The sequence below is a fragment of the Dama dama genome, chromosome 6 (genome assembly GCF_033118175.1).
Source record: "Dama dama isolate Ldn47 chromosome 6, ASM3311817v1, whole genome shotgun sequence".
Taxonomy (NCBI): domain Eukaryota; kingdom Metazoa; phylum Chordata; class Mammalia; order Artiodactyla; family Cervidae; genus Dama; species Dama dama.
In genome coordinates, this window is record NC_083686.1 from 49,269,846 (window position 1) to 49,294,320 (window position 24,475).

Genomic DNA, 24,475 nt, shown 5'->3' on the forward strand with positions numbered 1-24,475 from the left:
GGAGTCCCAGGATCCCTGTGGCATGTGGAAAGGGACCCTGGGTCTCCCGCCTCACGTGGAGATGCGTCCCAATTGCCATGCCAAGACTCGAGGAGAATCCCGAGGTGTCCCTCGCACCCAGGCAGGAGTCCTGACGTCGCTGAACAAACACGTGTCTGGAAGGTCCCTCCCCGTCGTAACTCGAGAATATACCCCAGGTTCCGCCCGCAACTCGAGAAAAACCATGAGACTTCCCCCTCGCCGCGAGATCAGGCCCGATTCCCCTGCATTGCGTGCAGAGAAATTCCGTGTTCCACATTAAACGTGAAAGGAGACTTGATTTCCTTGATGGCACTCCAGAGAAAACCCAAGATCACTGTCTCAAGTCTAGAGGGATCCTGAGGTAACTGGAGCAACACGAAAGGGCTTCGTGGACCCCAAATCAACTCGAGATGAGAGCTTCGTCCCTGGCTTCGACTCAAGAGGAATACCAACTTTCCACAAGCACCTCAAGAGGAGGCTTCTCTCAGCTACAGGGATGTTAGAGGGACCCGGAGTTTGTGGCCTCAAGTGGAATGGACACCGAGATGCTCTGACTCGAAGTAAGGCCAGATATGCCTGCAGTGAATTGAATGCAGGCTCGTCTTGCATCTCCCAAGACGAAGGGATGTCTGAATCCCTTGTGGAGACCACAGAGAAAGACCTAGTCCTCCGCCTCATCGCGACTGGAGGCCTCACATCCTTTGAAAACTCGAGAGGCCCGCGGAGATCAATGCTTCCAAAGGAGACGATGCCTGACTTCACTTGAAAATGGATAGGAGTCCCAGGATCCCTGTGGAATGTGGAAATGGACCCTGGGTCTCTTGCCTCACGTTGAGACGCGTCCCAATTGCCATGCCAAGACTCGAGGAGAATCCCGAGGTGTCCCTCGCACCTAGGCAGGAGTCCTGACGTCGCGGAACAAACACGTGTCTGGAAGGGCCCTCCCCGTCGTAACTCGAGATATACCCCAGGTTCCGGCCGCAACTCGAGAAAAACCATGAGACTTCCCCCTCGCCGCGAGATGAGGCCCGATTCCCCTGCACTGCATGCAGAGCAATTCCGTGTTCCACATCAAAAGTGAAAGGAGCCTTGATTTCCTTGATGGCACTCCAGAGAAAACCCAAGATCACTGTCTCAAGTCTAGAGGGATCCTGAGGTCACTGTAGCAACAGGAAAGGGCTCCGTGGACCCCAAATCAACTCGAGATGAGAGCTTAGTCCCTGGCTTCGACTCAAGAGGAATACCAACTTTCCACAAGCGCCTCAAGAGGAGGCTTCTCTCAGCTACAGGTATGTGAGAGGGACCCTGAGTTTGTGGCCTCAAGTGGAATGGACACCGAGATGTTCTGACTCGAAGTAAGGTCGGATATCCCTGCAGTGAATTGAATTCAGGATCGACTTGCATCTCCCAAGACGAAGGGATGTCTGAATCCCCTGTGGAGACCACAGAGAAAGACCTAGTCCTCCCCTCATCGCGACCGGAGGCCTCACATCCTTTGAAAACTCGAGAGGTCTGCGGAGATCAATGCTTCCAAAGGAGACGATGCCTGACTCCTCTTGAAAATGGATAGGAGTCCCAGGATCCCTGTGGCACGTGGAAAGGGACCCTGGGTCTCCCGCCTCACGTGGAGACGCGTCCGAATTGCCATGCCAAGACTCGAGGAGAATCCCGAGGTGTTCCTCGAACCTAGGCAGGAGTCCTGACGTCGCTGAACAAACACGTGTGTGGAAGGGCCCTCCCCGTCGTAACTCGAGAATATATCCCAGGTTCCGGCCGCAACTCGAGAAAAACCATGAGACTTCCCCCTCGCCGCGAGATGAGGCCCGATTCCCCTGCACTGTGTGCAGAGCAATTCCGTGTTCCACATCAAACGTGAAAGGAGCCTTGATTTCCTTGAAGGCACTCCAGAGAAAACCCAAGATTACTGTCTTAAGTCTAGAGGGATCCTGAGGTCACTGGAGCAACACGAAAGGGCTCCGTGGACCCCAAGTCAACTCGAGATGAGAGCTTAGTCCCTGGCTTCGACTCAAGAGGAATACCAAATTTCCACAAGCACCTCAAGAGGAGGCTTCTCTCAGCTACAGGTATGTGAGCGGGACCCTGAGTTTGTGGCCTCAAGTGGAATGGACACGGAGATGCTATGACTCGAAGGAAGGCCGGATATCCCTGCAGTGAATTGAATGCAGGCTCGTCTTGCATCTCCCAAGACGAAGGGATGTCTGAATCCCCTGTGGAGACCACAGAGAAAGACCTCGTCCTCCGCCTCATCGCGACCGGAGGCCTCACATCCTTTGAAAACTCGAGAGGTCCGCGGAGATCAATGCTTCCAAAGGAGACGATGCCTGACTCCTCTTGAAAATGGATAGGAGTCCCAGGATCCCTGTGGCACGTGGAAAGGGAACCTGGGTCTCCCGCCTCACGTGGAGATGCGTCCCAATTGCCATGCCAAGACTCAAGGAGAATCCCGAGGTGTCCCTCGCACCCAGGCAGGAGTCCTGACGTCGCTGAACAAACACGTGTCTGGAAGGTCCCTCCCCGTCGTAACTCGAGAATATACCCCAGGTTCCGGCCGCAACTCGAGAAAAACCATGAGACTTCCCCCTCGCCGCGAGATGAGGCCCGATTCCCCTGCATTGCGTGCAGAGAAATTCCGTGTTCCACATTAAACGTGAAAGGAGACTTGATTTCCTTGATGGCACTCCAGACAAAACCCAAGATCACTGTCTCAAGTCTAGAGGGATCCTCAGGTCACTGGAGCAACACGAAAGGGCTTCGTGGACCCTAAATCAACTCGAGATGAGAGCTTAGTCCCTGGCTTCGACTCAAGAGGAATACCAAATTTCCACAAGCACCTAAGAGGAGGCTTCTCTCAGCTACAGGGATGTTAGAGGGACCCTGAGTTTGTGGCCTCAAGTGGAATGGACACCGAGATGCTCTGACTCGAAGTAAGGCCAGATATGCCTGCAGTGAATTGAATGCAGGCTCGTCTTGCATCTCCCAAGACGAAGGGATGTCTGAATCCCCTGTGGAGACCACAGAGAAAGACCTAGTCCTCCGCCTCATCGCGACCGGAGGCCTCACATCCTTTGAAAACTCGAGAGGCCCGCGGAGATCAATGCTTCCAAAGGAGACGATGCCTGACTTCACTTGAAAATGGATAGGAGTCCCAGTATCCCTGTGGAATGTGGAAATGGAACCTGGGTCTCCCGCCTCACGTGGAGACGCGTCTCAATTGCCATGCCAAGACTCGAGGAGAATCCCGAGGTGTCCCTCGCACCTAGGCAGGAGTCCTGACATCGCGGAACAAACACATGTCTGGAAGGGCCCTCCCCGTCGTAACTCGAGAATATACCCCAGGTTCCGGCCGCAACTCGAGAAAAACCATGAGACTTCCCCCTCGCCGCGAGATGAGGCCCGATTCCCCTGCACTGCATGCAGAGCAATTCCGTGTTCCACATCAAAAGTGAAAGGAGCCTTGATTTCCTTGATGGCACTCCAGAGAAAACCCAAGATCACTGTCTCAAGTCTAGAGGGATCCTGAGGTCACTGTAGCAACACGAAAGGGCTCCGTGGACCCCAAATCAACTCGAGATGAGAGCTTAGTCCCTGGCTTCGACTCAAGAGGAATACCAACTTTCCACAAGCGCCTCAAGAGGAGGTTTCTCTCAGCTACAGGTATGTGAGAGGGACCCTGAGTTTGTGGCCTCAAGTGGAATACAGACCGAGATGCTCTGACTCGAAGTAAGGCCGGATATCCCTGCAGTGAATTGAATGCAGGCTCGTCTTGCATCTCCCAAGACGAAGGGATGTCTGAATCCCCTGTGGAGACCACAGAGAAGGACCTAGTCCTCGGCTTCATCGCGACCGGAGGCCTCACATCCTTTGAAAACTCGAGAGGTCCGCGGAGATCAATGCTTCCAAAGGAGACGATGCCTGATTCCTCTTGAAAATGGATAGGAGTCCCAGGATCCATGTGGCACGTGGAAAGCGACCCTGGGTCTCCCGCCTCACGTGGAGACGCGTCCCTATTGCCATGCCAAGACTCTAGGAGAATCCCGAGGTGTCCCTCGCACCTAGGCAGGAGTCCTGACGTCGCGGAACAAACACGTGTCTGGAAGGGCTCTCCCCGTCGTAACGCGAGATATACCCCAGGTTCCGGCCGCAACTCGAGAAAAACCATGAGACTTCCCCCTCGCCGCGAGATGAGGCCCGATTCCCCTGCACTGCATGCAGAGCAATTCCGTGTTCCACATCAAACGTGAAAGGAGCCTTGATTTCCTTGATGGCACTCCAGAGAAAACCCAAGATCACTGTCTCAAGTCTAGAGGGATCCTGAGGTCACTGGAGCAACACGAAAGGGCTCCGTGGACCCCAAGTCAACTCGAGATGAGAGCTTCGTCCCTGGCTTCAACTCAAGAGGAATACCAACTTTCCACAAGCACCTCAAGAGGAGGCTTCTCTCAGCTACAGGTATGTGAGAGGGACCCTGAGTTTGTGGCCTCAAGTGGAATACAGACCGAGATGCTCTGACTCGAAAGAAGGCCGGATATCCCTGCAGTGAATTGAATGCAGGCTCGTCTTGCATCTCCCATGAAGAAGGGATGTCTGAATCCCCTGTGGAGACCACAGAGAAAGACCTAGTTCTCCGCCTCATCGCGACCGGAGGCCTCACATCCTTTGAAAACTCGAGAGGTCCGCGGAGATCAATGCTTCCAAAGGAGACGATGCCTGACTCCTCTTGAAAATGGATAGGAGTCCCAGGATCCCTGTGGCACGTGGAAAGGGACCCTGGGTCTCCCGCCTCACGTGGAGACGCGTCCCCAATGCCATGCCAAGATTCGAGGAGAATCCTGAGGTGTCCCTCGCACCTAGGCAGGAGTCCTGACGTCGCTGAACAAACACGTGTCTGGAGGGGCCCTCCCCGTCGTAACTCGAGAATATACCCCAGGTTCCGGCCGCAACTCGAGAAAAACCAGGAAACTTCCCCCTCGCCGCGAGATGAGGCCCGATTCCCCTGCACTGCGTGCAGAGCAATTCCATGTTCCACATCAAACCTGAAAGGAGCCTTGATTTCCTTGATGGCACTTCAGAGAAGTCCCAAGATCACTGTCTCAAGTCTAGAGGGATCCTGAGGTCACTGGAGCAACACGAAAGGGCTCCGTGGACCACAAATCAACTCGAGATGAGAGCTTAGTCCCTGGCTTCGACTCAAGAGGAATACCAACTTTCCACAAGCACCTCAAGAGGAGGCTTCTTTCAGCTACAGGTATGTGAGAGGGACCCTGAGTTTGCGGCCTCAAGTGGAATGGACACCGAGATGCTCTGACTCGAAGTAAGGCCGGATATCCCTGAAGTGAAGTGAATGCAGGCTCGTCTTGCATCTCCCAAGACGAAGGGATGTCTGAATCCCCTGTGGAGACCACAGAGAAAGACCTAGTTCTCCACCTCATCGCGACCGGAGGCCTGACATCCTTTGAAAACTCGAGAGATCCGCGGAGATCAATGCTTCCAAAGGAGACGATGCCTGACTCCTCTTGAAAATGGATAGGAGTCCCAGGATCCCTGTGGCACGTGGAAAGGGACACTGGGTCTCCCACCTCACGTGGAGTCGCGTCCCAATTTCCATGCCAAGACTCGAGGAGAATTCCGAGGTGTCCCTCGCACCTAGGCAGGAGTCCTGAAGTCGCTGAACAAACACGTGTCTGGAAGGGCCCTCCCCGTCGTAACTCGAGAATATACCCCAGGTTCCAGCCGCAACTAGAGAAAAAACATGAGACTTCCCACTCGCCACGAGATGAGGCCCGATTCCCCTGCACTGCGTGCAGAGCAATTCCGTGTTCCACATCAAACGTGAAAGGAGCCTTGATTTCCTTGATGACACTCCAGAGAAAACCCAAGATCACTGTCTCAAGTCTAGAGGGATCCTGAGGTCACTGGAGCAACACGAAAGGGCTCCGTGGACCCCAAATTCACTCGAGATGTGAGCTTAGTTCCTGGCTTCGACTCAAGAGGAATACCAACTTTCCACAAGCACCTCAAGAGGAGGCTTCTCTCAGCTACAGGTATGTGAGAGGGACCCTGAGTTTGTGCGCTCAAGTGGAACGGACTCCGAGATGCTCTGACTCGAAGTAAGGCCGAATATCCCTGCAGTGAATTGAATGCAGGCTCGTCTTGCATCTCCCAAGACGAAGGGATGTTTGAATACCCTGTGGAGACCACAGAGAAAGACCTAGATCTCCGCCTCATCGCGACCGGAGGCCTCACATCCTTTGAAAACTCGAGAGGTCCGCGGAGATCAATGCTTCCAAAGGAGACGATGCCTGAGTCCTCTTGAAAATGGATAGGAGTCCCAGGATCCCTGTGGCACGTCGAAAGGGACCCTGTGTCTCCCGCCTCACGTGGAGACGCGTCCCAATTGCCATGCCAAGACTCGAGGAGAATCCCGAGGTGTCCGTCGCACCTAGGCAGGAGTCCTGACGTCGCTGAACAAACACGTGTCTGGAAGGGCCCTCCCCGTCGTAACTCGAGAATATACCCCAGGTTCCGGCCGCAACTCGAGAAAAACCATGAGACTTCCCCCTCGCCGCGAGATGAGGCCCGATTCCCCTGCACTGCGTGCAGAGCAATTCCGTGTTCCACATCAAACGTGAAAGGAGCCTTGATTTGCTTGATGGCACTCCAGAGACAACCCAAGATCACTGTCTCAAGTCTAGAGGGATCCTGAGGTCAATGGAGCAACAAGAAAGGGCTCCATGGACCCGAAATCAACTCGAGATGAGAGCTTAGTGTCTGGCTTCGACTCAAGAGGAATACCAACTTTCCACAAGCACTTCAAGAGGAGGCTTCTCTCAGCTTCAGGTATGTGAGAGAGACCCTGAGTTTGTGGCCTCAAGTGGAATGGACACCGAGATGCTCTGACTCGAAGTAAGGCCGGATATCCCTGCAGTGAATTTAATGCAGGCTCGTCTTGCATCTCCCAAGACGAAGGGATGTCCGAATCCCCTGTGGAGACCACAGAGAAAGACCTAGTCCTCCCCCTCATCGCGACCGGAGGCCTCACATCCTTTGAAAACTCGAGAGGTCCGCGGAGATGAATGCTTCCAAAGGAGACGATGCCTGATTCCTCTTGAAAATGGATAGGAGTCCCAGGATCCCTGTGGCACGTGGAAAGGGACCCTGGGTCTCCCGCCTCACGTGGAGACGCGCCCCAATTGCCATGCAAGCCTCGAGGAGAATCCCGAGGTGTCCCTCGCACCTAGGCAGGAGTCCTGACATCACTGAACAAACACGTGTCTGGAATGGCCCTCCTCGTCGTAACTCGAGAATATACCCCAGGTTCTGGTCGCAACTCGAGAAAAACCATGAGACTTCCCCCTCGCCGCGAGATGAGACCCGATTCCCCTGCACTGCGTGCAGAGCAATTCCGTGTTGCACATCAAACGTGAAAGGAGCCTTGATTTCCTTGATGGCACTCCAGAGAAAACTCAAGATCACTGTCTCAAGTCTAGAGGGATCCTGAGGTCACTGGGGCAACACGAAAGGGCTCCGTGGACCCCAAATCAACTCGAGATGAGAGCTTAGTCCCTGGCTTCCACTCAAGCGGAATACCAAGTTCCCACAAGCACCTCAAGAAGAGGCTTCTCTCAGCTACAGGTATGTGAGAGGGACCCTGAGTGTGTGGCCTCAAGTGGAATGGACACCGAGATGCTCTGACTCGGAGGAAGGCCGGATATCCCTGCAGTGAATTGAATGCATGCTCGTCTTGCATCTCCCACGACGAAGGGTTGTCTGAATCCCCTGTGGAGACCACAGAGAAAGACCTAGTTCTCCGCCTCACATCGATCGGAGGCCTCACGTCCTTTGAAAACTCGAGAGGTCCTCGGAGATCAATGCTTCCAAAGGAGACGATGCCTGACTCCTCTTGAAAATGGATAGGAGTCCCAGGATCCCTATGGAACGTGGAAAGGGACCCTGGGTCTCCGGCCTCACGTGGAGACGTGTCCCAATGGCCATGCCAAGACTCGAGGAGAATCCGGAAGTGTCCCTCGCACCCAGGCAGGAGTCATGACATCGCTGAATAAACACGTGTCTGGAAAGGCCCTTCTGGTCGTAACTCGAGAATGTACCCCAGGTTCCGGCCGCAACTCGAGAAAAACAATGAGACTTCCCCCTCGCCGCGAGATGAGGCCCGATTCCCCTGCACTGCATGCAGAGCAATTCCGTGTTCCACATCAAACGTGAAAGGAGCCTTGATTTCATTGATGGCACTCCAGAGAAAACCCAAGATCACTGTCTCAAGTCTAGAGGGATCCTGAGGTCACTGGAGCAACACGAAAGTTCTCTGTGGACCCCAAATCAACTCGAGATGAGAGCTTTGTCCCTGGCTTCGACTCAAGAGGAATACCAACTTTCCACAAGCACCTCAAGAGAAGGCTTCTCTCAGCTACAGGTATGTGAGAGGGACCCTGAGTTTGTGGCCTCAAGTGGAATGGACAACGAGATGCTCTGACTCGAAGTAAGGCCGGATATCCCTGCAGTGAATTGAATGCAGGCTCATCTTGCATCTCCCAAGAAGAAGGGATGTCTGAATCCCCTGTGGAGACCACAGAGAAAGACCTAGTTCGCCTCATCGCGACCGGAGGCCTCACATCCTTTGAAAACTCGAGAGGTCCGCGGAGATCAATGCTTCCAAAGGAGACGATGCCTGACTCCTCTTGAAAATGGATAGGAGTCCCAGGATCCCTGTGGCACGTGGAAAGGGACCCTGGGTCTCCCGCCTCACGTGGAGACGCGTCCCCATTGCCATGCCAAGATTCGAGGAGAATCCCGAGGTGTCCCTCGCACCTAGGCAGGAGTCCTGACGTCGCTGAACAAACACGTGTCTGGAGGGGCCATCCCCGTCGTAACTCGAGAATATACCCCAGGTTCCGGCCGCAACTCGAGAAAAACCGGGAAACTTCCCCCTCGCCGCGAGATGAGGCCCGATTCCCCTGCACTGCGTGCAGAGCAATTCCGTGTTCCACATAAAACCTGAAAGGAGCCATGATTTCCTTGATGGCACTCCAGAGAAATCCCAACAACACTGTCTCAAGTCTAGACGGATCCTGAGGTCACTGGAGCAACACGAAAGGGCTCCGTGGACCCCAAATCAACTCGAGATGAGAGCTTAGTCCCTGGCTTCGACTCAAGAGGAATACCAACTTTCCACAAGCACCTCAAGAGGAGGCTTCTCTCAGCTACATGTATGTGAGAAGGACCCTGAGTTTGTGGCCTCAAGTGGAATGCACACCGAGATGCTCTGACTCGAAGTAAGGCCGGATATCCCTGCAGTGAATTGAATGCAGGCTCGTCTTGCATCTCCCAAGACGAAGGGTTGTCTGAATCCCCTGTGGAGACCACAGAGAAAGACCTAGTCCTCCGCCTCAACGCGACCGGAGCCCTCACATCCTTTGAAAACTCGAGAGGTCCGCGGAGATCAATGCTTCCAAAGGCGACGATGCCTGACTCCTCTTGAAAATGGATAGGAGTCCCAGGATCCCTGTGGCACGTGGAAAGGGACCCTGGGTCTCCCGCCTCACGTGGAGGCGGGTCCCCAATGCCATGCCAAGACTCGAGGAGAATCCCGAGGTGTCCCTCGCACCTAGGCAGGAGTCCTGACGTCGCTGAACAAACACGTGTCTGGAGGGGCCCTCCCCGTCGTAACTCGAGAATATATCCCATGTTCCGGCCGCAACTCGAGAGAAACCATGAGACTTCCCTCTCGCCGCGAGATGAGGCCCGATACCCTAGCACTGCGTGCAGAGCAATTCCGTGTTCCACATCAAACGTGAAAGGAGCCTTGATTTCCTTGATGGCACTCCAGAGAAAACCAAAGATCACTGTCTCAAGTCTAGAGGGATCCTGAGTTCACTGGAGCAACAGGAAAGGGCTCCGTGGACCCCAAATCAACTCGAGATGAGAGCTTAGTCCCTGGCTTCGACTCAAGAGGAATACCAACTTTCCACAAGCACCTCAAGAGGAGGCTTCTCTCAGCAACAGGTATGTGAGAGGGACCCTGAGTTTGTGGCCTCAAGTGGAATGGACAGCGAGATGCTCTGACTCGAAGTAAGGCCGGATATCCCTGCAGTGAATTGAGTGAAGGCTTGTCTTGCCTCTCCCAAGACGAAGGGATGTCTTAATCCCCTGTGGAGACCACAGAGAAAGACCTAGTCCTCCGCCTCAACGCGACCGGAGGCCTCACATCCTTTGAAAACTCGAGAGGTCCGGGGATATCAATGCTTCCAAAGGAGACGATGCCTGATTCCTCTTGAAAATGGATAGGAGTCCCAGGATCCCTGTGGCACGTGGAAAGGGACACTGGGTCTCCCACCTCACGTGGAGTCGCGTCCCAATTTCCATGTCAAGACTCGAGGAGAATTCCGAGGTGTCCCTCGCACCTAGGCAGGAGTCCTGACTTCGCTGAACAAACACGTGTCTGGAAGGGCCCTCCCCCTCGTAACTCGAGAATATACCCCAGGTTCCGGCCGCAACTCGATAAAAACCATGAGTCTTCCCCCTCACCCCGAGATGAGGCCTGATTCCCCTGCACTGCGTGCAGAGCAATTGCGTGTTCCACATCAAAGGTGAAAGGAGCCTTGATTTCCTTGATGACACTCCAGAGAAAACCCATGATCACTGTCTCAAGTCTAGAGGGATCCTGAGGTCACAGGAGCAATACGAAAGGGGTCTGTGGACCCCAAATCAACTCGAGATGAGAGCTTTGTCCCTGGCTTCGACTCAAGAGGAATACCCACTTTCCACAAGCACCTCAGGAGTAGGCTTCTCTCAGCTACAGGTATGTGAGAGGGACCCTGAGTTTGTGGCCTCAAGTGGAATGGACACCGAGATGCTCTGACTCGAAGTAAGGCCGGATATCCCTGCAGTGAATTGAATGCAGGCCTCTTTTGCATCTCCCACGACGAAGGGATGTCTGAATCCCCTGTGGAGACCACAGAGAAAGACCTAGCTCTCCGCCTCATCGCGATCGGAGGCCTCACGTCCTTTGAAAGCTCGAGAGGTCCGCGGAGATCAATGCTTCCAAAGGAGACGATGCCTGATTCCTCTTGAAAATGGATAGGAGTCCCAGGATCCCTGTGGCACGTGGAAAGGGACCCTGGGTCTCACGCCTCACGTGGAGACGCGTCCCAATGGCCATGCCAAAACTCGAGGAGAATCCCGAGGTGTCCCTCGCACCTAGGCAGGAGTCATGACGTCGCTGAACAAACACGTGTCTGGAAGGGCCCTCCCCCTCGTAACTCGAGAATATACCCCAGGTTCCGGCTGCAGCTCGAGGAAAACCATGAGACTTCCCCCTCGCCGCGAGATGAGGCCCGATTCCCCTGCACTGCATGCAGAGCAATTCCGTGTTCCACATCAAACTTGAAAGGAGCCTTGATTTCCTTGATGGCACTCCAGAGAACACCCAAGATCACTGTCTCATGTCTAGAGGGATACTGAGGTCACTGTAGCAACACGAAAGGGCTCCGTGGACCCAAATCAACTCGAGATGAGAGCTTCGTCCCTGGCTTCGACTCAAGAGGAATACCCACTTTCCACAAGCACCTCAAGAGGAGGCTTCTCTCAGCTACAGGTATGTGAGAGGGACCCTGATTTTGTGGCCTCAAGTGGAATGGACACCGAGATGCTCTGACTCGAAGGAAGGCCGGATATCCCTGCAGTGAATTGAATGCAGGCTCGTCTTGCATCTCCCACGACGAAGGGATGTCTGAATCCCCTGTGGAGACCACAGAGAAAGACCTAGTTCTCCGCCTCATCGCGACCGGAGGCCTCACGTCCTTTGAAAACTCGAGAGGTCCGCGGTGATCAATGCTTCCAGAGGAGACGATGCCTGACTCCTCTTGAAAATGGATAGGAGTCCCAGGATGCATGTGGCACGTGGAAAGGGACCCTGGGTCTCCCGCTTCAAAAGCTTCAAAAGGTGTGAAAAATATGAAGAGCTTCAAAAAGTTTAAAATATATGAGGAGCATGAAACGGTATGAAAAATAGGAGGAGCATGAAAGATGTTGAAATATATGAAGAGATTGAAATGGTGTGAAAAATATGAAGAGCTTCAAAAGGTGTGAAAAATATGAAGAGCTTCAAAAGGTGTGAAAAATATGAGGAGCATGAAGTGGTGTTCAAAAACATGTAGAGCTTGAAAAGGTGTGAAATATACGAAGAGCTTCAAAAGGTGTGAAAAATACGAGGAGCATGAAGTGGTGTTGAAGATTATGAAGAGCCTGAAAAGAGTGAAATATATGAAGAGTTTCGAAAGGTGTCAAAAGTATGAGGAGCTTGAAATGGTGTTCAAAAACATGAAGAGCCTGAGAAGGTGTTAAAACTATGAAGAGCTTCAAAAGGTGTCAAAAGTATGAGGAGCATGAAACGGTCTGAAAAACAGGAGGAGCATGAAACGGTGTTGAAAAACATGAAGAGCCTGAAAAGAGTGAAATATATGAAGAGTTTCAAAAGGTGTCAAAAGTATGAGGAGCTTGAAAAGGTGTTCAAAATCATGAAGAGCCTGAGAAGGTGTGAAAACTATGAAGAGCTTCAAAAGGTGTCAAAAGTATGAGGAGCTTGAAAAGGTGTTCAAAAACATGAAGAGCCTGAGAAGGTGTGAAAACTATGAAGAGCTTCAATAGGTGTCAAAAGTGTGAGAAGCTTGAAAAGCTGTTCAAAAACGTGAAAAGCCTGAGAAGGTGTGAAATATATGAAGAGCTTCAAAAGGTGTCAAAAGTATGAGGAGCTTGAAAAGGTGTTGAAAAACATGAAGAGCCTGAAAAGGTGTGAAAACTATGAAGAGCTTCAAAAGGTGTCAAAAGTATGAGGAGCTTGAAAGGGTGTTCAAAAACATGAAGAGCCTGAGAAGGTGTGCAAAATATGAAGAGCTTAAAAAGGTGTCTAAAATATGACGAGCTTAAAAAGGTGTTCAAAAACATGAAGAGCATGAAAATGTCTGAAAAAAATGAAGAGCTTAAACGGTGTCAAAAATACGAGGAGCATGAAACGGCCTGAAAAAAAGGAGGAGCATGAAATGGTGTTCAAAAACTTGAAGAGACTGAAAATGTGTTGAAAATATGAAGAGCTTCAAAAGATGTGAAAAATATGAGGAGCATGAAACGGTCTGAAAAATAGAAGTAGCATGAAACGGTGTTGAAAAATATGAAGAGCCTGAAAAGGTGTGAAATATATGAAGAGGTTCAAAAGGTGTCAAAAATATGAGGAGCATGAAACGGTCTGAAAAATAGGAGGAGAATGAAGCGGTGTTGAAAAACATGAAGAGCCTGAAATGAGTGAAATATATGAAGAGTTTCAAAAGGTGTCAAAAATATGAGGAGCATGAAACGGTCTGAAAAATAGGAGGAGCATGAAATGGTGTTCAAAATCATAAAGAGACTGAAAACGTGTGAAAAATATGAAGAGCTTCAAAAGGTGTGAAAAAAATGAGGAGCATGAAACGGTGTGAAAAATAGGAGGAGCATGAAACGGTGTGAAAAATAGGAGGAGCATGAAAGGTGTTGAAAAACATGAAGAGCCTGAAAATGTGTGAAAAATATGAAGAGCTTCAAAAGGTGTGAAAAATATGAGGAGCATGAAGTGGTGTTCAAAAACATGTAGAGCTTGAAAAGGTGTGAAATATACGAAGAGCTTCAAAAGGTGTGAAAAATACGAGGAGCATTAAGTGGTGTTGAAAAATTTGAAGAGCCTGAAAAGAGTGAAATATATGAAGACTTTCAAAAGGTGTCAAAAATATGAGGAGAATGAAACGGTCTGAAAAATAGGAGGAGCATGAAGCGGTGTTGAAAAACATGAAGAGCCTGAAAAGGTGTGAAAACTATGAAGAGCTTCAAAAGGTGTCAAAATTATGAGGAGCTTGAAAAGGTGTTCAAAAACATGAAAAGCCTGAGAAGGTGTGAAAAATATGAAGAGCTTAAAAAGGTGTCAAAAATATGGGAATCATGAAACGGTGTAAAAAATAGGAGGAGCATGAAGCGGTGTTCAAAAACATGAAGAGCCTGAAAAGGTGTGAAAAATATGCAGGGTTTCAAAAGGTGTAAAATATATGAGGCCCATGAAACGGACTGAAAAATAAGAGGAGCATGAAACGGTGTTCAGAAACATGAAGAGCCTGAAGGAGTGAAAAATATGAAGAGCTTCCAAAAGTGTGAAATACAAGAGGAACACGAAAAGGTCAGAAAAATAGGAGGAGCATGAAGCGGTGTTGAAAAACATGAAGAGCCTGAAAAGGAGTGAAAAATATGAAGAGCTTCAAAAGGTGTCAAAAATATGAGGAGCATGAAACCGTCTGAACAATAGGGGGAGCATGAAGCGGTGTTCAAAAACATGAAGAGCCTGAAAAGATGTGAAAAATATGAAGAGCTTCAAAAGGTGTCAAAAATATGAGGAGCATGAAACCGTCTGAAAAATAGGGGGAGCATGAAGCAGTGTTCAAAAAAATATGAAGAGCCTGAAAAGTTGTGAAAAATATGAAGAGCTTCAAAAGGTGTGAAATTCATGAGGAGGATGAATCGGTCTGAAAATTAGGAGGATCTTGAAGCGGTGTTGAAAATCATGAAGAGCCTGAAAAAGTGTGAAAAATATGTAGAGCTTCAAAAGGTGTGAAAAATATGAAGAGCTTCAAAAGGTGTCAAAAATGAGATGAGCATGAAACGATCTGAAAAATAGGAGGAGAATGAAGCGGTGTTGAAAATCATGAGGAGCCTGAAAACGTGTGAAAAATATGAAGAGCTTCAAAAGGTGTGAATTATATGAAGAGTTTCAAAAGGTGTCAAAAATATGAGGAGCGTGAAACGGTCTGCAAAATAGGAGGAGCATGAAGCGGTGTTGAAAAACATGAAGAGCCTTAAAAGGTGTGAAAAATATGAAGAGGTTCAAAAGGTGTTAAATATATGAAGAGTTTCAAAAGGTGTCAAAAATATGAGGAGCATGAAACGGTCTGAAAGATAGGAGGAGCATGAAATGGTGTTGAAAAACATGAAGAGCCTGAAAAGGTGTGAAAAATATGAAGAGCTTCAAAAGTTGTGAAATACATGAGGAGAATGAATCGGTCTGAAAAATAGGAGGAGCATGAAGACGTGTTCAAAAACATGAAGAGCCTGAGAAGGTGTGAAATATATGAAGAGCTTCAAAAGGTGTCAAAAATATGAGGAGCATGAAACATTCTGAAAAATAGTAGGAAAATGAAATGGGGTTCAAAACCCTGAAGAGCCTAAAAAGGTGTGAAAAATATAAAGAGCTTCAAAAGGTGTGAAACGCCTGAGGAGCATTAAACGGTCTGAAAAATAGGAGGAGCATGAAGCGTTGATGAAAAACATGAAGAGCCTGAAAATGTGAGAAAAATATGAACAGCTTCAAAAGTTGTCAAAAATATGAGGAGCATGAACGGTCTGAAAAATAGGAGGAGCATGAAGCGGTCTTGAAAACATTACGAGCCTGAAACGGTGTGAAAAATATGAAGAGCTTCAAAATGTTTCAAAAATATGAGGAGTATGAACGGTCTGAAAAATAGGAGGAGCATGAAGCGGTGTTGAAAACATGAAGAGCTTCAAAAGGTGTGAAAAATATGAAGAGCTTCAAAAGGTGTGAAATACATGAGGAGGATGAATCGGTCTGAACAACAGGAGGAGCATGAAGCGGTGTTCAAGAACATGAAGAGCCTGAAAAGGTGTTGAAAAATATGAAGAGCTTCAAAAGGTGAGAAAATTATGAGGAGCACGAAACCGTCTGAAAAATAGGAGGATCATGAAGCAGTGTTGAAAAACATGTAGAGACTGAAAATGTGTGAAATATATGAAGAGCTTCAAAATGTGTCAAAAATATGAGGAGCAGGAAACGGTCTGAAAAATGTTAGGAACATGAAACGGTGTTCAAAACCCTAAAGAGCCTAAAAAGGTGTTAAAAATATAAAGAGCTTCAAAAGGTGTGAAATGCATGAGGAGCATTAAACGGTCTGAAAAATAGGAGGAGCATGAAGCGGTGTTGAAGATCATGAAGAGACTGAAAACGTGTGAAAAATATGAAGAGCTTCAAAAGGTGTCAAAAATGAGATGAGCAAGAAACGGTCTGAATAATAGGAGGAACATGAAGTGGTGTTGAAAATCATGAAGAGCTGAAAAGGTGTGAAATATATGAAGAATTTCAAAAGGTGTCAAAAATATGAGGAGCATGAAACGGTCTGAAAAATAGGAGGATCATAAAGCGGTGTTGAAGAACATGAAGAGCCTGAAAAGGTGTGAAAAATATGAAGAGCTTCAAAAGGTGTGAAAAAAATGAAGAGCTTAAAAGGTGTGAAAATTATGAATAGCACGAAACGGTCTGAAAAATAGGAGGATCATGAAGCGGTGTTCAAAAACATGAAGAGCCTGAAAAGGTGTGAAAAATATGAAGAGCTTAAAAGGTGTGAAAATTGTGAATAGCACGAAACGGTCTGAAAAATAGGAGGATCATGAAGCGTTGTTGAAAAACATGAAGAGCCTGAAAATGTGTGAAAAATATGAAGAGCTTCAAAATTTGTGAAATACATGAGGAGCTTGAAACGGGCTGAACAACAGGAGGAGCATGAAGCGGTGTTGAAAAACATGAAGAGCCTGAAAAGGTGTGAAAAATATGAAGAGCTTCAAAAGGCGTGAAAAATATGAGGACCATGAAACGGTGTGAAAAATAGGAGGAGCAAGATGCGGTGTTGAAAAACATGAAGAGCCTGAAAATGTGTGAAAAATATGAAGAGCTTCAAAATTTGTGAAATACATGAGGAGCTTGAAACGGGCTGAAAAACAGGAGGAGCATGAAGCGGTGTTGAAAAACATGAAGAGCCTGAAAAGGTGTGAAAAATATGAAGAGCTTCAAAAGGCGTGAAAAATATGAGGACCATGAAACGGTGTGAAAAATAGGAGGAGCAAGATGCGGTGTTGAAAAACATGAAGAGCCTGAAAAGTTGTGAAAAATATGAAGAGCTTCAAAAGGTGTCAAAAATGATATGAGCATGAAACGGTCTGAAAAATAGGAGGAGCATGAAGTGGTGTTGAAAAACATGAAGAGCCTGAAAAGGTGTGAAATATATGAAGAGCTTTAAAAGGTGTCAAAAATATGAGTAGCATGAAACAGTCTGAAAAATATAAGGAGCATGAAGTGATGTTGAAAAACATGAAGAGTCTGAAAAGGTGTGAAAAATATGAAGAGCTTCAAAAGGCGGGAAAAATATGAGGACCATGAAACGGTCTGAAAAATAGGAGGAGCAAGATGCGGTGTTGAAAAACGTGAAGAGTTTGAAAAGGTATGAAAAATATGAAGAGCATCAAAAGGTTTAAAAAATATGAGGAGCATGAAACGGTCGGAATAAAGGAGGAGCATGAAGTGGTGTTGAAAAACATGAAGAGCCTGAAAAGGTGTGAAAAATATGAAGAGCTTGAAAAGGTGTGAAATATATGAAGAGCTTCAAAAGGTGTCAAAAATGAGATGAGCATGAAACGATCTGAAAAACAGGAGGAGCATGAAGTGGTGTTGAAAAACATGAAGAGCCTGAAAATGTGTGAAAAATATGAAGAGCTTGAATAGGTGTGAAAATTATGAGGAGCACGAAACCATTTGAAAAATAGGAGGATCATGAAGGGGTGTTGAAAAATATGAAGAGCCTGAAAATGTGTGAAAAATATGAAGAGCTTCAAACTTTGTGAAATACATGAGGAGCTTGAAAAGGTCTGAAAAACAGGAGGAGCATGAAGCGGTGTTGAAAATCATGAAGAGCCTGAAAACGTGTGAAAAATATGAAGAGCTTCAAAAGGTGTCAAAAATGAGATGAGCATGAAACGGTCTGAATAATAGGAGGAACATGAAGTGGTTTTGAAAAACATGAAGAGCCTGAAAAGGTGTGCAATATATGAAGAGCTTCAAAAGGTGTCAAAAATATGAGGAGCAGGAAACGGTGTGAAAAATAGTAGGAGCATGAAACTGTGTTAAAAACCCTGAAGAGCCTAAAAAGGTGTGAAAAATATAAAGAACTTCAAAATGTGTGAAATGCATGAGGAGAATTAAACGGTCTGAAAAATAGGAGGAGCATGAAGCGGTGTTGAAAAACATGAAGAGCCTAAAACGTGTGAAAAATATGAAGAGCTTCAAAAGGTGTGAAATATATGAAGACCTTCAAAAGGTGTCAAAAATGAGATGAGCATGAAACGGTCTGAAAAATAGGAGGAGCATGAAGCGGTGTTGAAAAACTTGAAGAGCCTGAAATGGTGTGATAAATATGAAGACCTTCAAAAGGTGTGAAATATATGAAGAGTTTCAAAAGGTGTCCAAAATGTAAGGAGCGTGAAACGGTCTGAAAAATAAGAGGAGCATGAAACGGTGTTCAAAAATATGAAGAGTTTCAAAAGTGTGAAAAATATGAGGAGCATTAATCGGTCTGAAAAAAAGGAGGATCATGAAATGGTGTTCAAAAATATGAAGAGCTTCAAAAGGTGTCAAAAATATGAAGAGCTACAAAAGGAGTCAAAAATGTGAGGAGCATGAAAAGGTCTGAAAAATAGGAGGAGAATGAAGCGATGTTGAAAAACATGAAGAGCCTGAAAAGGTGTGAAATATATGAAGAGCTTCAAAACGTGTCAAAAATATGAGGAGTGTGAAACTGTGTTGAAAAACATGACGAGCATGAAAAGGTGTGAAAAATATGAAGACCTTCAAAATGTGTCAAAAATAGGAGGAGCATGAAATGGCCTGAAAAATATGAGGAGCATGAAGTGGTGTTGAAAAACATGAAGAGCCTGAAAAGGTGTGAAAAATATGAAGAGTTTCAAAAGGTGTCAAAAATATGAGGAGCAGGAAACGGTCTGAAAAATATTAGGAACATGAAACGGTGTTCAAAACCCTGAAGAGCCTGAAAAGGTGTGAAAAATATGAAGAGCTTCAAAAGGTGTGAAAAATTTGAAGAGCTTAAAAGGTGTGAAAATTATGAATAGCACGAAACGGTCTGAAAAATAGGAGGATCATGAAGCGGTGTTCAAAAACATGAAGAGCCTGAAAAGGTGTGAAAAATATGAAGAGCTTAAAAGGTGTGAAAATTGTGAATAGCACGAAACGGTCTGAAAAATAGGAGGATCATGAAGCGGTGTTGAAAAGCATGAAGAGCCTGAAAATGTGTGAAAAATATGAAGAGCTTCAAAATTTGTGAAATACATGAGGAGCTTGAAACGGGCTGAACAACAGGAGGAGCATGAAGCGGTGTTGAAAAACATGAAGAGCCTGAAAAGGTGTGAAAAATATGAAGAGCTTCAAAAGGCGTGAAAAATATGAGGACCATGAAACGGTGTGAAAAATAGGAGGAGCAAGATGCGGTGTTGAAAAACATGAAGAGCCTGAAAATGTGTGAAAAATATGAAGAGCTTCAAAATTTGTGAAATACATGAGGAGCTTGAAACGGGCTGAAAAACAGGAGGAGCATGAAGCGGTGTTGAAAAACATGAAGAGCCTGAAAAGGTGTGAAAAATATGAAGAGCTTCAAAAGGCGTGAAAAATATGAGGACCATGAAACGGTGTGAAAAATAGGAGGAGCAAGATGCGGTGTTGAAAAACATGAAGAGCCTGAAAAGTTGTGAAAAATATGAAGAGCTTCAAAAGGTGTCAAAAATGATATGAGCATGAAACGGTCTGAAAAATAGGAGGAGCATGAAGTGGTGTTGAAAAACATGAAGAGCCTGAAAAGGTGTGAAATATATGAAGAGCTTCAAAAGGTGTCAAAAATATGAGTAGCATGAAACAGTCTGAAAAATATAAGGAGCATGAAGTGATGTTGAAAAACATGAAGAGTCTGAAAAGGTGTGAAAAATATGAAGAGCTTCAAAAGGCGGGAAAAATATGAGGACCATGAAACGGTGTGAAAAATAGGAGGAGCAAGATGCGGTGTTGAAAAACGTGAAGAGCCTGAAAAGTTGTGAAAAATATGAAGAGCTTCAAAAGGTGTCAAAAATGATATGAGCATGAAACGGTCTGAAAAATAGGAGGAGCATGAAGTGGTGTTGAAAAACATGAAGAGCCTGAAAAGGTGTGAAATATATGAAGAGCTTCAAAAGGTGTCAAAAATATGAGTAGCATGAAACAGTCTGAAAAATATAAGGAGCATGAAGTGATGTTGAAAAACATGAAGAGTCTGAAAAGGTGTGAAAAATATGAAGAGCTTCAAAAGGCGGGAAAAATATGAGGACCATGAAACGGTCTGAAAAATAGGAGGAGCAAGATGCGGTGTTGAAAAACGTGAAGAGTTTGAAAAGGTATGAAAAATATGAAGAGCATCAAAAGGTTTAAAAAATATGAGGAGCATGAAACGGTCGGAATAAAGGAGGAGCATGAAGTGGTGTTGAAAAACATGAAGAGCCTGAAAAGGTGTGAAAAATATGAAGAGCTTGAAAAGGTGTGAAATATATGAAGAGCTTCAAAAGGTGTCAAAAATGAGATGAGCATGAAACGATCTGAAAAACAGGAGGAGCATGAAGTGGTGTTGAAAAACATGAAGAGCCTGAAAATGTGTGAAAAATATGAAGAGCTTGAATAGGTGTGAAAATTATGAGGAGCACGAAACCATTTGAAAAATAGGAGGATCATGAAGGGGTGTTGAAAAATATGAAGAGCCTGAAAATGTGTGAAAAATATGAAGAGCTTCAAACTTTGTGAAATACATGAGGAGCTTGAAAAGGTCTGAAAAACAGGAGGAGCATGAAGCGGTGTTGAAAATCATGAAGAGCCTGAAAACAAGTGAAAAATATGAAGAGCTTCAAAAGGTGTCAAAAATGAGATGAGCATGAAACGGTCTGAATAATAGGAGGAACATGAAGTGGTTTTGAAAAACATGAAGAGCCTGAAAAGGTGTGCAATATATGAAGAGCTTCAAAAGGTGTCAAAAATATGAGGAGCAGGAAACGGTGTGAAAAATAGTAGGAGCATGAAACTGTGTTAAAAACCCTGAAGAGCCTAAAAAGGTGTGAAAAATATAAAGAACTTCAAAATGTGTGAAATGCATGAGGAGAATTAAACGGTCTGAAAAATAGGAGGAGCATGAAGCGGTGTTGAAAAACATGAAGAGCCTAAAACGTGTGAAAAATATGAAGAGCTTCAAAAGGTGTGAAATATATGAAGACCTTCAAAAGGTGTCAAAAATGAGATGAGCATGAAACGGTCTGAAAAATAGGAGGAGCATGAAGCGGTGTTGAAAAACATGAAGAGCCTGAAATGGTGTGAAAAATATGAAGACCTTCAAAAGGTGTGAAATATATGAAGAGTTTCAAAAGGTGTCCAAAATGTAAGGAGCGTGAAACGGTCTGAAAAATAGGAGGAGCATGAAACGGTGTTCAAAAATATGAAGAGTTTCAAAAGTGTGAAAAATATGAGTAGCATTAATCGGTCTGAAAAAAAGGAGGAGCATGAAACGGTGTTCAAAAATATGAAGAGCTTCAAAAAGTGTCAAAAATATGAAGAGCTACAAAAGGAGTCAAAAATGTGAGGAGCATGAAAAGGTCTGAAAAATAGGAGGAGAATGAAGCGATGTTGAAAAACATGAAGAGCCTGAAAAGGTGTGAAATATATGAAGAGCTTCAAAACGTGTCAAAAATATGAGGAGTGTGAAACTGTGTTGAAAAACATGACGAGCATGAAAAGGTGTGAAAAATATGAAGACCTTCAAAATGTGTCAAAAATAGGAGGAGCATGAAATGGCCTGAAAAATATGAGGAGCATGAAGTGGTGTTTAAAAACATGAAGAGCCTGAAAAGGTGTGAAAAATATGAAGAGTTTCAAAAGGTGTCAAAAATATGAGGAGCATGAAACGGACTGAAAAAAAGGAGGAGCATGAAATGGTGTTCAAAAACTTGAAGAGGCTGAAAATGTGTGAAAAATATGAAGAGCTTCAAAAGATGTGATAAATATGAGGAGCATGAAACGGTCTGAAAAATAGAAGTAGCATGAAACGGTGTTGAAAAATATGAAGAGCCTGAAAAGGTGTGAAATATATGAAGAGGTTCAAAAGGTGTCAAAAATATGAGGAGCATGAAACGGTCTGAAAAATAGGAGGAGAATGAAGCGGTGTTGAAAAACATGAAGAGCCTGAAATGAGTGAAATATATGAAGAGTTTCAAAAGGTGTCAAAAATATGAGGAGCATGAAACGGTCTGAAAAATAGGAAGAGCATGAAATGGTGTTCAAAATCATAAAGAGACTGAAAACGTGTGAAAAATATGAAGAGCTTAAAAAGGTGTGAAAAAAATGAGGAGCATGAAACGGTGTGAAAAAAAGGAGGAGCATGAAACGGTGTGAAAAATAGGAGGAGCATGAAAGGTGTTGAAAAACATGAAGAGCCTGAAAATGTGTGAAAAATATGAAGAGCTTCAAAAGGTCTGAAAAATATGAAGAGCTTCAAAAAGTGTAAAATATATGAGGAGCATGAAACGGTATGAAAAATAGGAGGAGCATGAAAGATGTTGAAATACATGAAAAGATTGAAATGGTGTGAAAAATATGAAGAGCTTCAAAAGGTGTGAAAAATATGAAGAGCTTCAAAAGGTGTGAAAAATATGAGGAGCATGAAGTGGTGTTCAAAAACATGTAGAGCTTGAAAAGGTGTGAAATATACGAAGAGCTTCAAAAGGTGTGAAAAATACGAGGAGCATGAAGTGGTGTTGAAAATTATGAAGAGCCTGAAAAGAGTGAAATATATGAAGAGTTTCAAAAGGTGTCAAAAGTATGAGGAGCTTGAAATGGTGTTCAAAAACATGAAGAGCCTGAGAAGGCGTGAAAACTATGAAGAGCTTCAAAAGGTGTCAAAAGTATGAGGAGCATGAAACGGTCTGAAAAACAGGAGGAGCATGAAACGGTGTTGAAAAACATGAAGAGCCTGAAAAGAGTGAAATATATGAAGAGTTTCAAAAGGTGTCAAAAGTATGAGGAGCTTGAAAAGGTGTTCAAAAACATGAAGAGCCTGAGAAGGTGTGAAAACTATGAAGAGCTTCAAAAGGTGTCAAAAGTATGAGGAGCTTGAAAAGGTGTTCAAAAACATGAAGAGCCTGAGAAGGTGTGAAAACTATGAAGAGCTTCAATAGGTGTCAAAAGTGTGAGAAGCTTGAAAAGGTGTTCAAAAACGTGAAGAGCCTGAGAAGGTGTGAAATATATGAAGAGCTTCAAAAGGTGTCAAAAGTATGAGGAGCTTGAAAAGGTGTTGAAAAACATGAAGAGCCTGAAAAGGTGTGAAAACTATGAAGAGCTTCAAAAGGTGTCAAAAGTATGAGGAGCTTGAAAGGGTGTTCAAAAACATGAAGAGCCTGAGAAGGTGTGCAAAATATGAAGAGCTTAAAAAGGTGTCTAAAATATGACGAGCTTAAAAAGGTGTTCAAAAACATGAAGAGCATGAAAATGTCTGAAAAAAATGAAGAGCTTAAAAGGTGTCAAAAATACGAGGAGCATGAAACGGTCTGAAAAATAGGAGGAGCATGAAGTTGTGTTGAAAAATATAAAGAGGCTGAAAAGGTGTGCAAAATATGAAGAGCTTCAAAAGGTGTCAAAAATATGAGGAGCATGAAATGGCCTGACAAATAGGAGGAGCATGAAGTGGTGTTGAAAAACATGAAGAGCCTGAAAAGATGTGAAAAATATGAAGAGTTTCAAAAGGTGTCAAAAATATGAGGAGCATGAAACGGCCTGAAAAAAAGGAGGAGCATGAAATGGTGTTCAAAAACTTGAAGAGACTGAAAATGTGTGAAAAATATGAAGAGCTTCAAAAGATGTGAAAAATATGAGGAGCATGAAACGGTCTGAAAAATAGAAGTAGCATGAAACGGTGTTGAAAAATATGAAGAGCCTGAAAAGGTGTGAAATATATGAAGAGTTCAAAAGGTGTCAAAAATATGAGGAGCATGAAACGGTCTGAAAAATAGGAGGAGAATGAAGCGGTGTTGAAAAACATGAAGAGCCTGAAATGAGTGAAATATATGAAGAGTTTCAAAAGGTGTCAAAAATATGAGGAGCATGAAACGGTCTGAAAAATAGGAGGAGCATGAAATGGTGTTCAAAAACATAAAGAGACTGAAAACGTGTGAAAAATATGAAGAGCTTCAAAAGGTGTGAAAAAAATGAGGAGCATGAAACGGTGTGAAAAATAGGAGGAGCATGAAACGGTGTGAAAAATAGGAGGAGCATGAAAGGTGTTGAAAAACATGAAGAGCCTGAAAATGTGTGAAAAATATGAAGAGCTTCAAAAGGTGTGAAAAATATGAGGAGCATGAAGTGGTGTTCAAAAACATGTAGAGCTTGAAAAGGTGTGAAATATACGAAGAGCTTCAAAAGGTGTGAAAAATACGAGGAGCATTAAGTGGTGTTGAAAAATTTGAAGAGCCTGAAAAGAGTGAAATATATGAAGAC